Source organism: Hyperoodon ampullatus (genome assembly GCF_949752795.1).
Source record: "Hyperoodon ampullatus genome assembly, chromosome: 2".
Classification (NCBI taxonomy): domain Eukaryota; kingdom Metazoa; phylum Chordata; class Mammalia; order Artiodactyla; family Ziphiidae; genus Hyperoodon; species Hyperoodon ampullatus.
Genome location: NC_136915.1, coordinates 26,781,023 through 26,797,951, shown reverse-complemented (window position 1 = coordinate 26,797,951; position 16,929 = coordinate 26,781,023). Strand labels below are relative to the sequence as shown.

The 16,929-nt window shown below is 40.2% G+C and overlaps 1 protein-coding gene across 1 annotated transcript in view; it reads right to left on the bottom strand.

Moving 5' to 3' along the window:
- Positions 1–8,480, bottom strand: part of ZBTB8A (zinc finger and BTB domain containing 8A) — a gene marked incomplete at its 3' end in the record, with an annotated part of 38,305 nt that extends 29,825 nt beyond the window's left edge. Inside the window, exon 1 of the mRNA XM_079697402.1 lies at positions 8,424–8,480. The remainder of the gene's footprint in view (positions 1–8,423) is intronic.
- Positions 8,481–16,929: the final 8,449 nt, after the last annotated feature.

Below are 16,929 nucleotides of genomic sequence, written 5' to 3'. Positions count from 1 at the left end.
CTTGATCTAGTGCCTTCATATTTATATGCAAGCAAACTAAGGTTTGGAAAGTTTTAAGTCAATGGTTATTATACTGCTTGTCCCAGTCCATTAGTGGGTTTTGAAATCAATTTAGTTAGGATTTTAAAGAACACAAAATAGAATTTAAAATAGTAGAGCTTATTGCAAATAGTAAGAATTCTTATATGAATTTTTTGTTTCAGATAGAGAGAGAGATTAATAAGCAGAATCCCAGGTATGTGTGTATTGGGTCAAGATGTAAAATGTAGTATTTCTTACTGCGGGTTCTGGTTAAAAAAAATTTCTTTTGAGAAATACTGGGTTAAGCTGCTCAACAACAGAATTTGCCCCCTTGCAAAGTCACGAGTTCTATTTGCAGTTGAGGTAGAGGCAGAATGTCATTGACTTAGGGTGAATACACTTGGGGAGAGGTGGGGCTAGATGACTTCAGGAATTTATATTTTTTTCTTTATATTTGTCTATATTTTCCAAAAGGATCATACATCCTTTTTAAAGAGATTTAAAGTAGTTTTAAATACACATATATGAAACATATTTTACAATAGATATTAGAAATTTAAAATGGAGATGAGATGGTTTCTGTAGGTTGACATTTAGCACCATTTGTCCTAGAATCCAAGGCAAAAGCAAAAAACAGAGAAACACAAACAATTTATATAGTGCTCACATCATTTGCCCAGTAGAAATGAGCACTGTTCTGGCACTAAGTTTCAGGAGGAATTTGTATGTGAATTATTATGAGGACATAAAATTTCATTATAGAGAATATTTGGACTAATGCAATAAACTTCCTAATTGGTCTCCTTGCCTTTTATCTTTCTCCCTTCAATCCACCCTGAAGTATGTTATCTTTCCAGATTCTCCTGTTGAGAATTCTTTAGTGGCTCCTTCCTGCCTACTAGATAAAGTCCATATTTCTATGAATGGATTTAGTACCCTTTACGACCCAGCTTCTGCCAATCTCTGCACTCTCATCTCCTACCAGCTACCTCACCTCCCACTCTTAAGCTATATGTCATTCCCAGGCATGCTATACCTTTCATGCTGCCAAGCTTTTGTACATATTGTTCCTGTGCTACAATAAAACCACACTTCTCTGTTTGAGAAACTCTCACTCTTCATTCAGAGTCAGCTCAAACAGAGCATCCTTTGGGAAGCTTTCCTTGACTTCCCTGGGCTCATGTTTTTGTTTGTTTGTTTTTTGGCCATGCCACGTGGCATATGGGATCTTAGATCCCTGACCAGGAATCAAACCCGTGACTCCTGCATTGGAACCGTGGAGTCTTAACCATTGGACCACCAGGGAAGTCCCCTCTGGGCTCATGTTAATTGCTATTTCCTCCATGCCCCATTGTACTGTATACATGTACGCCATGGCAAGTGCTAGAATGCATTTTATTTGCCTATTCTGATGTATGTTTCCCTGATACATTGTATTGAATAATATCCATATGAGGAGAGACCATGTCTATGTGTATGCCCAACCTTAGTTTAATGTTTGGGATGTGGTAGACATTCAATAAATATCTTCACCAGTGTCTTTACTGAACTAACAAAGGTTCTTTTTATTTTTTAAATAAATAAATTTATTTATTTATTTATTTTTGGTTGCACTGGGTCCTTGTTGCTGTGTGTGGGCTTCCTCTACCTGCAATGAGCGGGGCCAAGTCTTCGTTGCAGTGCGTGGGCTTCTCATTGCGGTGGCTTCTCTTGTTGCGGGGCACGGGCTCTAGGCACATGGGATTCAGTAGTTGTGGCAGGCGGGCTTAGTAGCTGTGGCTCGCAGGCTCTAGAGTGCAGGCTCAGTAGTTGTGGCACATGGGCTTAATTGCTCCGCAGCATGTGGGATCTTCCCGTACCAGGGCTCGAAGCCGTGTCCCCTGCAGTGGCATGTGGGTTCTTAACCACTGTGCCACGAGGGAAGTCCTGAACTAACAAAGGTTCTTTACATGACTTTCTCTATATGTTGCCTCTAAAGTCAAGGACGACCTGGGACTTCCCTGGTGGTCCAGTGAGTAAGACTCGCGCTCCCAGTGCAGGGGGCCTGGGTTCGAGCCCTGGTCGGGAGCTAGATCCCGCATGCATGCCGCAACTAAGAAGCCTGCATGCCACCAACTAAGAAGTCCACATGCCGCAACTAAGAAGTCTGCGTGCCACAACTAAAGATCCTGTATGCCCCAGTGAAGATCCCGTGTGCTGCAACTAAGACCCAGTGCGGCCTAAATAAATAAATAAATATTTAAAAACTAAAAATAAAATAAAGTCAAGGGCACACTATAATTAATTCAACAAAAACATTTCAAAGGCAAGCTAAGCTAATATGCTTTGAGTACACTGTCCTTTGGAATTTTACCTTGACATGGGGTTCAAGCTGATTAGCTATCACCTTTTTTTGTGTCCCCACTGTGTACTATACATAACTTTACTATGACACATATCACACTAATTTTTGTGTCTGTCTTTTCCAGTAAACTCTTTGAAGGCAGGTGGAGTCATACTCATCTTTTTTTAATCCCCATTTTATGGCACAGAGTCTGGTCTACAATCTATTAAAAGTTTGTTGGTGATAAAATATATCTATTTTAGCCCCAAACCCAGCATCTTAATAGAAGCATCCCAGTAAAGTCAGCAACAGAACAAGGATGCCCTCTATTACCACTACGTATTATTTAACACTGTTCTGGAGACATTAGCCAATGCAATTAGACTTGAGAAAGAAACTACAGAAAGGAACACTGGAAAGTAGGAGGTAAAATTACCATTGTTTGCAGATAAGATGATTGTATACCTGGAAATTGCAACAGAATCAACTGTAAAATTACCACAAACAAAAAGAGTATTCATTCAGGGCTTCCCTGGTGGCGCGGTGGTTGAGAATCTGCCTGCCAATGCAGGGGACATGGGTTCGAGCCCTAGTCCGGGAAGATCCCACATGCTGCGGAGCAACTAGGTCTGTCCGTGAGCCACAGCTACTGAGCCTGCGCTCTAGAGCCCACGCTCTAGAGCCCATGAGCCAAACTACTGAGCCCACGTGCCACAACTGCTGAGCCCGTGAGCCACAACTGGTGAGGCCCACACGCCTAGAGCCCGTGCTCCACAACGGGAGAGGCCGCCACAATGTGAAGCCCACGCACTGCAACCAAGAGTGGCCCCTGCTCGCCGCAACTAGAGAAAGCCTGTGCGCAGCAATGAAGACCCAAAGCAAGCAAAAATAAATTAAAAAAAAAAAAGAGTATTCACAGGGGGAAGGAGGTTATGAAATTAAAGTCTCCTGTTTACAGTAGCATCAAAAATAAAAAATACCGGGCTTCCCTGGTGGCGCAGTGGTTGAGAGTCCGCCTGCCGATGCAGGGGACGCGGCTTCGTGCCCCGGTCCGGGAGGATCCCCCATGCCACGGAGCGGCTGGGCCTGTGAGCCATGGCCGCTGAGCCTGTGCGTCCGGAGCCTGTGCTCCGCAACGGGAGAGGCCACGACAGTGAGAGGCCCGCGTACCGCAAAAAAATAAAAAAATAAAAATAAATAAAAAATACCTAGGAATAAATTTAACAGGAAATGCACAAGACTACTCATGAAAAAAACCAAGGGACACCAGAGAAGACTATGGAAAATCAAACCCTTCAAACAGGAAGATTCAACATATTAAGATGTTAGTTCTTCCTAAGTTATTTTATAATATAACATGATCATAATAAAAATACCAGCAGGTTATTTTAAGATCAATACAAGTTGATGCTAAAGATTTATTGAAAAGTAAATATACCAAAGAGCAGGAATTAGCACCAACAGATATTCAATTATATTACATATTGATACTTCATCAATAATTAAAACTGTGATGCTGGTCATAAAGAGAAGGACAGGGGGACTTCCCTGGTGGCACAGTGGTTAAGAATCCGCCTGCCAATGCAGGGGACATAGGTTCAAGCCCTGATCTGGGAAGATCCCACATGCCGTGGAGCAACTAAGCCTGTGCGCCACAACTGCTGAGCCTGAGCTCTAGAGCCGGCAAGCCACAACTACTGAGCCCACATGCCACAACTACTGAAGACTGCGCGCCTAGAGCCCGTGCTCCACAACAAGAGAAGCCACGACAATGAGAAGCCCGTGCACCACAATGAAGACCCAACACAGCAAAAAATAAATAAATGAATAAATTTATTTAAAAAGAAAGAGAGAGAAGGACAGACCAGTGGAGTATACTAGGAAATCCAGAAATGTACCCCAGTATATGCAGAAATTTAATATATGATGAACAATAAAAAGATAAGCAACTTATTATGTGGCACTGGGACAATTTTTAGCCTTCTGGAAAAAGAAATTAAGCTGGATTTTCACCTCCCATCGCATATCAGGATAAATTACATATGGATCAAAGACTTAAGTGTGAAAATAAGGCCATAAAAGTGCTAAGAGAACATTTGGAAGATTTATAAACTCAAAGTGGGAAAGGCCTTTATAACCATGACTCAAAATACAAAAGCCATAAAAGAAAAGATTGATACACTTAATTACATAAAAATAAAACAAAATTCTGTATGGCAAAAAAAATCACAAAAAGGCAAAAGACAAATAACAACATGGCAAAAATGTCTATTAGAGAAAGGGCAATCTCCATAATATACACCAAGCTTCTAAGAAATTGGCACAATAACCTAAGATAAAATAAGACAAAGGATAGTTCACAGAAAAAGAAATACAAATGTCCCTTATCATATGAAAGAATGTTCAACCTAAGCCATAAAAATATAAATGCAAATTAAAACTATACTCTTAACACAACATTGTAAAGCAATTATACTCCAGGAAATATGTGAAAAAAAATACAAATAAAACTACACCGATGTTTCATTTTTCCTCTCTCAAATGAGCAAAAAAATCCAAACATTTGATAATATTGATAAGACTGCGGGAAAGCAGGCACTTTCAATCTTTACTGGCAGGAATATAAATTGGTATGACCCCATGGCAGGCAATTTGGCAACAGTTCTCAAAATTATGAATGCATATATTCTCTGACCAAGCAATTTCACTTCTGGGAATTTATCCTACTGGTACATGATCAAAGTGACACATGTACATAGTTATTCACTGCAGCACTGTTTGTAATAGCAAAAGACTAGAAAAATGTCCATCAGTAGGGGAGGACAGTCAGATGGAAAGATGGCTATGATACATACATGACACATGTGATACATGATACACATAGTTGTTTTTTTTTTAAAAAAGGGAAGGAACAAGGACTTCCCTGGTGGTCCAGTGGTAAAGAATCCGCCTTCCAATGCAGGGGATGTGGGTTCGATCCCCGGTCGGGGAACTAAAATCCCACATGCCAAGGGGCAACTAAGCCCGTGTGTCGCAACTACTGAGCTCGCACACCTCAACGAGAGAGCCGGCCTGCTGCAAACTACAGAGCCCACGCACTCCGGAGCCCATGCGCCACAACTAGAGAGAGAAAACCCGCATGCCACAACGAAGAGCCCACACCGCAACGAAAGATCCCGCACACCTCAACGAAGACCCCATGTGCCACAACTAAGACCCAACGCAGCCAAAAAAATAAATTTTAAAAATAATAGGGCTTCCCTGGAGGTGCAGTGGTTGAGAGTCCGCCTGCCGATGCAGGGCACACAGGTTCGTGCCCCGGTCCAGGAAGATCCCACATGCCGTGGAGCGGCTGGGCCCGTGAGCCATGGCTGCTAAGCCTGCGCGTCCGGCGCCTGTGCTCCGCAACAGGAGGGGCCACAACAGTGACAGGCCTGCGTACCACACACACACAAAAAAAACCTATTTAAAATAAATAAATAATTTTTTTTTAAAAAAGGGGGCTTCCCTGGTGGTGCAGTGGTTGAGAGTCCGCCTGCCGATGCAGGGGACACGGGTTCGTGCCCCGGTCCGGGAGGATACCACATGCCGCGGAGCAGCTGGGCCCGTGAGCCATGGCCGCTGAGCCTGCGCGTCCGGAGCCTGTGCTCCGCAACGGGGAGAGGCCACAGCAGTGAGAGGCCCGCATACCGCAAAAAAAAAAAAAAATAATAATAATAAAAATAATAATAATAAAAAATTTTAAAAAGCAAGGAACAGAGTATATGTGTGTGTGTGTGTATACACGCACAAAATACAAGGGAAAAAAGCAGAAACTCTGGAAGGATTAACAAGAAACCCAGGATGATGGTTGCCAGTTGGAGGCAAGGTGGGACCTGGGAGACAGAGGCAAAGATGGACGGGAGACTTTATATGGTATACTTTTTTAATATTTTGAGTTAAAAAAATTTTTTTAATTATTTATTTATTTATTTTTGGCTATGTTGGGTCTTTGTTGCCGCACGCAGGCTTTCTTTAGTTGCAGCAAGTGGGGGCTACTCTTCGTTGTGGTGCACGGGCTTCTCATTGTGGTGGCTTCTCTTGTTTCAGAGCACAGGCTCTAGGCGCATGGGCTTCAGTAGTTGTGGCACGCGGGCTCAGTAGTTATGGCACGTGGGCTCAGTAGTTGTGGCTCATGGGCTCTAGAGCACAGGCTCAGCAGTCGTGGCGCACAGGCTTAGTTGCTCTGCGGCATGTGGGAATCTTCCCGGACCAGGGCTCGAACCCGTGTCCCCTGCATTGGCAGGCAGATTCTTAACCACTGCGCCACCAGGGAAGTCCCAATATTTTGAGTTTTGAATCCTATGAATATATACTCAAAAATAAAAATTTTAAAGTGTGTCAAACAAGTGGGTGAAATATTAACTATCAGTCTCATATTTAGCCAGATTTAGGTTGTAATTCAAGATTAAGATATCTTGGAAGCTCTCAGAGTAATGATATTCTGTCTACTTAAGTATAGATTCATGTGCTACATGAACAAGTGACAAGATGACATTCCATTATGAAATGTTAAGAGGTTGTATTTCTTGGGAGAAAGAGAGAGAGAGAGAAAGAAAGAGAGAGAGAGAGAGAGAGAGAGACAGAGAGAACAAACCAAGCTACTGCCAGATGAACAAACATCTACACTATTGCAATTGTCAATCTGCTTACTGGTCTGAACACAGTGATGATGACAGGAATGGGAAGGAAGGAAAAGATACAAATGTCTTGAATGGGAAATAAATCTATGGGTCTTGATGGCTGATTGAAAAATCCTGCTACATATTTTCAGAAAGCACCACAGTAGTCCCCAGAGCTCTTATAATTCTTATTCGATTTGCCTAATTGCACCAAAGTGTACCACGATTTGTAATTGGCTGTGGAAGGCTAGAGAGACATAAAGAGAATACAGCAATTTTAAAAACATAGGCGTTTAGTAGTATCACTAACAGAAATTAGGAAGCCAGGAGGAAGAAAGCCAGGTTAGAGAAAAAGCAATGACTTAGGTTTTAAGTACATGGTGTTTGATTGGAGTGGGAAATCAGGTAGCTGTGGCCAGAGGGCCACTGGAAATGCTAGTCTCAAGTTTAAGAGGGGAAGTCAGACTTGAAGGTGGAGACGTGGGAGATATTTGCAAATAGAGATGAAAGGGCTCAGAGGAAATACAGGCTGAGGTGAGAACCAGGAGGACTGTGCCGACCGTGGAGCAGAATGGGGAAGAGAAGCCAGAGTTACAGACAGAGAATTACAGGGAGAATCAGGAGAGCATGTGACAGGTACACCGAGGGTGGGGAGCTTTAAGAAGCAGTGAAGGGGTAACACGGTGAGAAATGAAAGGGCCACAGCCACAATAATAGTAGCAATGTGCACTGTCTCCTGAATCCCGACACACAACAACCTATCAGGTAGATGGTACAGCTAGCCCCATTTTACAGAAAAGGGTATTAACCCAGGGAATCCCCTGGCAGTCCAATGGTTAGGACTCCCTAGGACTCTGTGCTCTCACTGCTGAGGGCCAAGGTTCAATCCCTGGCTGGGGAACTAAAATCCCATAAGCCGCAGCAAGGCCAAAAAAAAAGGGGAGGGGTGAGCAGATATTAACCCAGACAGTGACTCCAAAGCTGCAGGATGTAACTGATGAGCTATACTCCTTGAACACTGTCTCGGGGAGAGCTGGGAGATCAGAGTTCTGACACTCGTTCTACCACTAAATTAGCGATATGTCCATGGACAAGTAACCTTCCCTTTCTAAGTTACATTTCCTTCTCTGCAAATTGAGGGTATTGGTCTAGACAAACTCCAGCTCTTATGTAAATTTGAATCTTTGATTAAAGCAGAATGGAAGAAATACATACACAAGATAGGCAATGAATTAAAAATTTAGCCGTAAGTGAACAGGGAGACCTGGCCAAGAAAATCAGAATGTTGAATGTTTTATACAGTGACTTTTCAAGCAATAAACCCATACTCTGATACATAAAATCTATAATTGCAAAACTCTACTTTGTATCTATATATTTAAGTCAGGTATAACATCAAGAATTAAAATTTTTCATACCTGGAAATTTATAAATGCTGCTCTTGAAACCCTGCTAAGTTGATTGAATGGAGTAAAAAAAGGGAAGATTCCAAGTCTGTGTATGAAGGGTTGTCCTGTAGAGACAGAAAAGAGCTATTTACAATGAACTTTTGTATAAGAGACAGAAACATCTGCTAAGGTACATAATAAATATTTATTCAAATAAATTATATGGATGCATTTATCAGGTATCATTTTTTAGCATATAAAAATAGATCATCTGGCACAGAATATTAGCTGATGGGAATCTTATCCACCTATCTATCTACCTATTTATAACCCAAACCTTAAAATTAAAATCTGCAAGAAAAGATTGCCAAAATTAAAATATATTATGGCAAACTGAAAACAAACATACTTTTTAACTTTGAGAATAAAATAAACTTCTTAAGACAACAGCTATTCAAAGGCAGGCCAATAGATGAAATACCAAGACAGCAACATATGTTCTATTACTCTTTTCCTGCAAGTGGCATCAATATGATTTGCAAGAAAACCAAACAGAATAGCTTTAAAGATTCAACTTGAAAAGTTAAACATTTCTTTAAAACTCTATGGTTAAGAGGGAAGTGGGGGAAAAAGTCCTGCTACATATATTCAGAAAGCCCCACTGCAGTCACCCAGATCTACCATTCGATTTGCCAGATTGTACTACAGTGTACCACAATTTGCGAGAGGAACTGCAACAACGTGTATTAAAAATGTTTCAGTTTCTACTATATTCCAAACCTGTTTCATTGCCAAAAAAAAAGTATCTGTTCAACTATTTTGCTCAATGACCATGAAGTTTTGTTAATGTAGTGACTGTTAAAGCTTTATGTCCATAGGCAGTGGAAAAATGAATTTAATGCTTTTTAAATCAATGAATTAAGCTAAGAATTCCCGCCAAAATAATTCTGACTAAATTAATGAAATCACTTTTTAAAATAATATGTTTTTCTGATTATAAAAGTATTACATACTTACAGAAAATTTTAAAAATACAGGGAGGTATAAAGAAGAAAACAAAATGAAGTAACTTTTAAATGAGCGTCCTGAAAACACCACCAGAGAAAAGAGAACTGCTCAAATATACTTTAGTTAATAAAACAAATGCATCAGCTATCCACTCATGAGAAGGTCTAAATTCTGGCAACTTAAACCATTCAAAACACTGCTATTTAAAACACTGACCTAGAAGTTTACAAAAAAAATTTTTTGAACAGCAACCAAAAGAGAAAATAGCCAAGATGATCTGAGTATTCCATAAAGTGTAATGTGATTTCCTCTTATGATTGGCAAAGTTTATTTAAGAAGAAACAAGTCCCACAGTCTTTATAGGTGGGAAGAATGGGAGATTTTTACATTTTGTTTTTTAAATAAAGGGACAAAAAACAAACTGAGAGCAAAAGGTGATGGAGTTGGGAAGCAGCAAACCTCTGACGGTGGTTTATCAACACTTTTTATGTGTTTACATTTAAAGTACAGCAAAGAATAGAATTGGCTATGAAAAGGATTTTAAGAAATACCCATAATTAAAACAGCAGGATCTAATTTAGGGGTAAACTAGGATTCTGTACTTGGAGGAACAAAACAAATAACTTTTTTTTTTATCATCTTTATTGGAGTATAATTGCTTTACAATGGTGTGTTAGTTTCTGCTTTATAAAAAACAAATAACTTTTGAGAACAACTCCTCCCGACCCTAAAAGCTCATCTACCCCAGTGAGCGAGGAGGGCACTTAGTAAAGGGTATTCACTTTGATAGCTTTAATGTCACTATTTCAACAATGCTACTTAAGAGCACTAACTAACACTGTCCAGTGTACTGGGTCTGTACAGTGGCAAGCAAAATTAATTCTGAGGCTTTTTAAGAGAACTGACTTCTGAACACAGTCTGTACCCAAAACAGTTTATACATACTTGATGAAATGTCAGTTTTAGTGATAACTGAGTTCTACCCTGGCAGAAATTAGTTAAGAGTAGATTTGTGTATTAACCCCCAGCATCCTTTCTAACTTCCTTGTGGAAAATTAAAAAGACCATTTCCCGGACTCCTTTACAGTTACGTTTCCCCATGTGAAATGGGGCCCATCCATCAGATGTTCTTCTGTGAGATTTGGAAGGCAGAAATGAGGTGGGAGCCATCTTTCTGCTGTTCTGGCTGTTAATGCTGGCAAGCACATTTATGGAAACATTGGGTTTTTCTGCAGCATTCCAGTGTCCAGAGCCTCATGGCTGTCAAGAGACAAGTTTGGTGGAGACAGCCATGACTAGTTGGTGGGTGTTGAGGGGCAGTTTCAGAATAGCAATTTCTTGACCCTTGAATCGCAGTGAGCAATGTCATCTGGAACTCAGAAGTGCCAGTGGTGGCCTCCCGATTCCCTCCCCTGGAGGCCCTGTTTGGCAGTCTGGTCCTGGGAATAATTTCTGAAGGCCCAGCCCAGAGCCCACTCCTCTCAGCCCTTCCAATGATTCTGCAAACGAATTAAAAATGCTAGAGCGGTTGCTCTTTCCTGCCACGAGGCCCAGATGACATATTAGCACATCAGTTGCCTCAAAATGTAAGCAGAAGGGTGATTAGTCTGTGAGCAGCAGTACTGGGCAGTGTGCTTGCCGGTACAGGCTCTGGAATCAGACTGCCTAGGTGCAAATTCTGGCTCTGCCACACATTAACCTCCCTGTGCCTTAGTTTCTTCATCTGTAAAATGGGACTAGTAATAATACCTATACCTTCTAGAGTTATGCGACACAGTAAATGAAAAGATAATCTAAGTAAAGTGCTTACAGCAGTGGCTGTCTTATAAAAAGCCCCTGAGAGGTGTTAGCTATTATTAGAGTAATAATAGTAACCACTATTATTAATTATGCAGGCCACTTTAAAACACTACTTTAACTGAGTAGGAAATGTAAACATTTTAGAATTTTATTACCACACATTTTCTTGTAGCCTAAAGAATGCTTACTTATACAAAAGTGGACCCAGAAAAAATGTGACTGGTTCCCATATTTGTATACTCAGAGAGAGTGATCATTTCAAAACCACAGTGTACCTGAGGATAGCAAACCCCTAACTAGTCAATTAATTAGTTACTCTAACTAGTTATTGTAGACCTCACCCTGAGGAAGAGTTATTCTTTGTTTCCAACTGAAGTATAGTTGATTTACAATGTTGTGTTAGTTTCTGCTGTACAGCAAAGTGACTCAGTTATACATACACATATATTCATTCTTTTTTAGATTCTTTTCTCATATAGGTTATCGCACAATATTGAGTAAAGCTCCCTGTGCTATACACTAGGTCCTTGTTGGTTATCTATCTTATATATAGTCGTGTGTGTGTGTTTATCCCAAGCTTCTGATTTATCCCTCCCCCCCTCCACATTGCCCCTTTGGTAACCATAAGTTTGTTTTGGATATCTTTAAGTCTGTTTCTGTTTTGTAAATAAGTTCATTTGTTTCTTTTTTTAAAAAATTAGATTCCACATATGAGTGATATCATATATTTGTCTTTGTCTGTCTGACTTACTTCACTTACTATGATAATCTATGTCCATCCATGTAGCTGCAAATGGCATTATTTCATTCTTTTTTATGGCTGAGTAATATTCCATTGTATATATGTACCACATCTTCTTTATCCATTCCTCTGTCGATGGACATTTAGGTTGCTTCCATGTCTTGGCTACTTTAATTAGTGCTGCAGTGAACATTGGGGTGCACGTATCCTTTTGGATCATGTTTTTCTCTGGGAGTGGGACTGCTGGATCATATGGTAGTTCTATTTTTAGTTTTTTAAGGAACCTCCATACTGTTCTCCATAGTAGTTGTACCAATTTACATTCTCACCAACAGTGTGGAAGAGTTATTCTTTAGAAACAGTTTTTGTCATTTTCCCATTTCAAATGTTACCTCATTAATTATGCTCTATGAACCAGGGTGTTTGTTAGGTTTTTTTTAGCTTCATTTAGATATAACTGACAAATAAAATTGTAAGATATTTAAAGTATACATTGTGGTATACATATATATTGTGAAAGGATTCCTCCCATCTAGTTAATTAATACATCCACCACCTTAGATATTTATCTTTTTTTGTTGTTGTTGTTTGGTGAGAACATTTAAGTTCTACTCCCTCAGCAAATTTCAACTATACAATACAGTGTTATCAACTATAGTCACCATGTTATACATTAGATTCTCAGACCTTGTTCATCTTATAGCTGAAAGTTTGTACCTTTTTACCAACCTCACCCTACTCCCCCTACCCTCCAGTCCCTGACAACTACTTTCCTACTCTCTGCTTCTATGAATTGGACTTTCATTTTTCAGATTTCACATGTAAGTGATAACATGCAGTATCTGTGTTTCTCTGTCTGGCTTAATTCACTTAGCATAATAAACCCTCCAGGTCCATCCATGTTGTCACAAATGACAGGATTTCTTTTTTCTCATGGCTGAATATTATTCCAGTATATATACAATCATATTATATATATATAATAATAATATATATATCACATCTTATTCATCCATTAACAGACAGTTAGGTTGTTGTGTTATTCAAAACTTAGGTTGTTTTTAAAATGTTATCACAGAGGAGGTTTCATAAGAATGAGATGTGTATAAGATTTGCAATCTCAAAGTTTCAAGTTTTAATGTTTAGGCTTAGAACACTATTCTAATTTACATATTAAGGTTTTAGATGAAATGATGGCCTGGTTTGGATTGCAGAAGTGTCTTCTGATGATAAAAAATATATTGTAGATTTTGGAATAAAGCTTCCCCCAAATATTCTGAAATTGTAAGAACCTTGTGTTGCGCCTTATCCAACAATGCCAGTGAGATTGAGGGACCTGAAGCCTAAACAAAGGTGTTTGTTATACCCTCGACGGTTCAGATGCTGCTGAGAGTCCAGGACTCAAAGCAGTGCAGATTTACTGAAGGGTTAGAAAAACAATTGAAAGAAAGCAACTTCATCCTTGATTCAGTAGTTAGGTTTACACTGTTCTGAACTTCATACAGCTATACGTATTTTCTCTTCCTTGCTCCGGACGCGTAGGCTCAGTGGCCATGGCTCACGGGCCCAGCCGCTCCGCGGCATGTGGGATCTTCCCAGGCATGTGGGATCTTCCCAGACCGGGGCACGAACCCGTGTCTCCTGCATAGGCAGGCGGACTCTCAATCACTGCGCCACCAGGGAAGCCCCTCTTCCTTTTTTTTTAAGAAAAAATCTTTTAATTCTATTTTCATGAGGTCAGATATTCAAACTGAAATGTGAAATGTATTCATTCAGTATCTATTTATTGACCTATTTATTGAGCATCTGCTCTATGCCAGGCTATCCCTGGCCCTGGGAATACAAAGATGATGACATGTCAAAGATCAGTGCTCTAGAACAACTCAATGTCTATCAGCAGAGAGAGAGAGTCAGAGACAGAGAGAGAAAGAAAATACTCCCAGTAGAAGTAAACTATAAAACCAAGGAAGCAAATGACTTTGCCTGGGAGTGTCCACAAAAGTTTCCAAAAGGCAGAACTGTCGAGTCTTGAAGGATGAGTAAAAGTTCATACATGAAAAAGAGGACAAAGGGCATTCTCAACAGAAGCACCAAGGGCAAAGGCACAGACAGGTATTAAACAGCACGACATCTTCAAAAAAAGTGTGCTATGACTAGAGACTCAGGGTCTGTGGAGGGACAGTGGAAGATGAACGGAGAACAGTATGTAGGTGCCAGATCCGGAAGCCCCTCCATTTTTGTAGGTTTGGGGCACTTTTGAAGGATTTTGAAAAGAGTGACATGGTTATAGGTCCACCAATGACTAGCTATGTGACTTAGTCAAGTTGCTTAATTCTAAGCATCAGTTTCCTTTTTGTAAAGTGGGGGTATTGACTGTTAAGAGGCTCTAAGGAAGTCTGTTAAGAGGATTACATAAGATAATAGCCAAGATAAATAAGATTAACAGCAATAAGAAATAAATTAAGACAAACAGCAATAAGCACATGAAAATATGTTTAGCATCAGTAGTCATTAGGGAAATGCAAGTAAAAATCATAATGATATGACTTCACACCCGCTAGGATGACTACAACACACACACACACACACACACACACGAAAATAACAAGTGTTGGTCACGATGTCAAGAAATCAGAACCTTCATGTACTGCTGGTTGGAATGTAAAATGGTACACCCATTTTGGAAAACAGTCTGGCAGTTCCTAAATGATTAAACACAGAGTTACCAAAGGACTCTGCAATTCTACTCCTAGGTATACGTCCAAGAGAAATGAAAATATGTCTCCATTGAAACTTGTATACAAATGTTTATAGCAGCATTATTCATAATAGTGAAAGAGTGGAAACAACCCAAATGTCCATCAACATTTGGGAAAATGGATAAACAAAATGTGGTAGATCTATACAATGGAATGTTATTCAGCCATAAAAAGGAAAGAAGAACTGATTACCTGCTACAACATGGATGAACCTTAAAAACCTCAAGCTAAGTGAAAGAAGCAAGTCACTAAAGACCATATATTTTACGATTTCATTTATATGAAATATCCAGAATCGGCAGATGAGACAGACAGAGAGTAGGTTAGTAGTTGTCGGGGGTTAGGGAGATGCAGGAATGGGGAGTGACTATTAATGGATATGGGGTTTCTTTATGCAGTGGTGAAAATGTTCTGTAATTAGAGGGTAGTGATGGTTGCACAACTTTGTGAATACACTAAAAAACACTGAATTGTACACTTTCAAAGGATGAATTTTATGGTATATAAGTTATATCTTAATAAAACTAAATAGCTAATATTTGAATGTTTACTAGGCACAGGACTAAGCATTTTACACTCATTATCTTATTTCAGTCCTCACAACAGCCTCATGAGGTAACTGCTGCTGTGATTCACATTGTATAGATCAAGAACTGGAGGCACAGAGAAATGAAAAGAAAATCTTCTCCAAGACTGCGCAATAAGCAGCTGAACAGAGATTGGAATTCAGGCTGACTGACCCCAAACCAGCACTCGTAAGTCTCGCACTTTTCTTCTGACCATAATGTATGCAAAATGCCTAGCACAATACCTAGCATGCAGTTAGGTCTCAATAAATATAAGGTATTATTGTTATGATGATCCAATTTGTATACCCAGAAGAAAACCTGAGACAGCATGGAAGAAGAGAAACAGTGGGAGAGGCAGGGCCAGCGAGATCATTTTAAAGGCTTGATGCAGTTGTCAAAGCAAGAAATGGAGAGGAACTAAATTAAGGCAGAGGACAGTGAATAACAGAAGTGATAACAGGAACCTTTGCAAGAAAATAGGAATTGTCCTATAAATTGGGATCAGTTACAACTTCATAATACTACAAAGCATTAACGTAACCTGCATTCATAATTGTACTCTTGAGTCACCAGGAAAGGTTTAAGTTATTCTCAAAATATGTGATTAAGGGGCTTCCCAGGTGGCGCAGTGGTTGAGCGTCCGCCTGCCGATGCAGGGGACACGGGTTCGTGCCCCGGTCCGGGAAGATCCCACATGCCACAGAGCGTCTGGGCCCATGAGCCATGGCCACTGAGCCTGCACGTCTGGAGCCTGTGCCCCGCAACGGGAGACATCACAACAGTGAGTGGCCCGCGCACCGCAAACAAACAAACAAACAAAAAATGTGATTAAGTCATGGAAATGGGTAATATGTTTCAAATTTTCTTTTCAGTAGATTGACCTTATAAGTTGAAACAGCTAGCTGTACTAGTTCATGTAGACAGTCCAAATTCAATTTGAAACATTTAAAATATCTATAAGAGTTTAATATCTATAATAGTTCTAAGAATATTAAAGAATTAATGATTCCCATCAAGTTCAAAGATCTTTAAAGGTGGGTGAAAAAGACAATACATATTTTAGAAGCCATTAAGTGCAAAGGTCTTTGGAACAGAAGGAAAAGACATGAATTTCCACAAGCAGACGAAAGATTTAGGTAACGAGTGTAACTCCAGTTAAGGTTGTGGGATAGAAGACCATCTTTATAAAGGCACATAGTTTTTTGTGTTTTTTTTTTTAAGGAATTTTGCCTTTTAAAAAAATTTTATTTATTTATTTATGGCTGTGTTGTGTCTTCGTTTCTGTGCGAGGGCTTTCTCTAGTTGCGGCAAGTGGGGGCCACTCCTCATCGCGGTGCGCGGGCCTCTCACTACTGCGGCCTCTCTTGTTGCGGAGCACAGGCTCCAGACATGCAGGCTCAGTAATTGTGGCTCACGGGGCTAGCTGCTCCGCGGCATGTGGGATCTTCCCAGACCAGAGCTCGAACCCATGTCCCCTGCAGTGGCAGGCAGATTCTCAACCACTGCACCACCCGGGAAGCCCAAGGCACATAGTTTTAAACTAAGAATTTAGTGTTTCCCATCAGGGTCACCAACACAAATCTCATTAGCCTTCTTAGCATAAATCTCTGGGCCATAAGGAACTTCAGCAAACTGGCATGGTAACTGTATGGATAAAT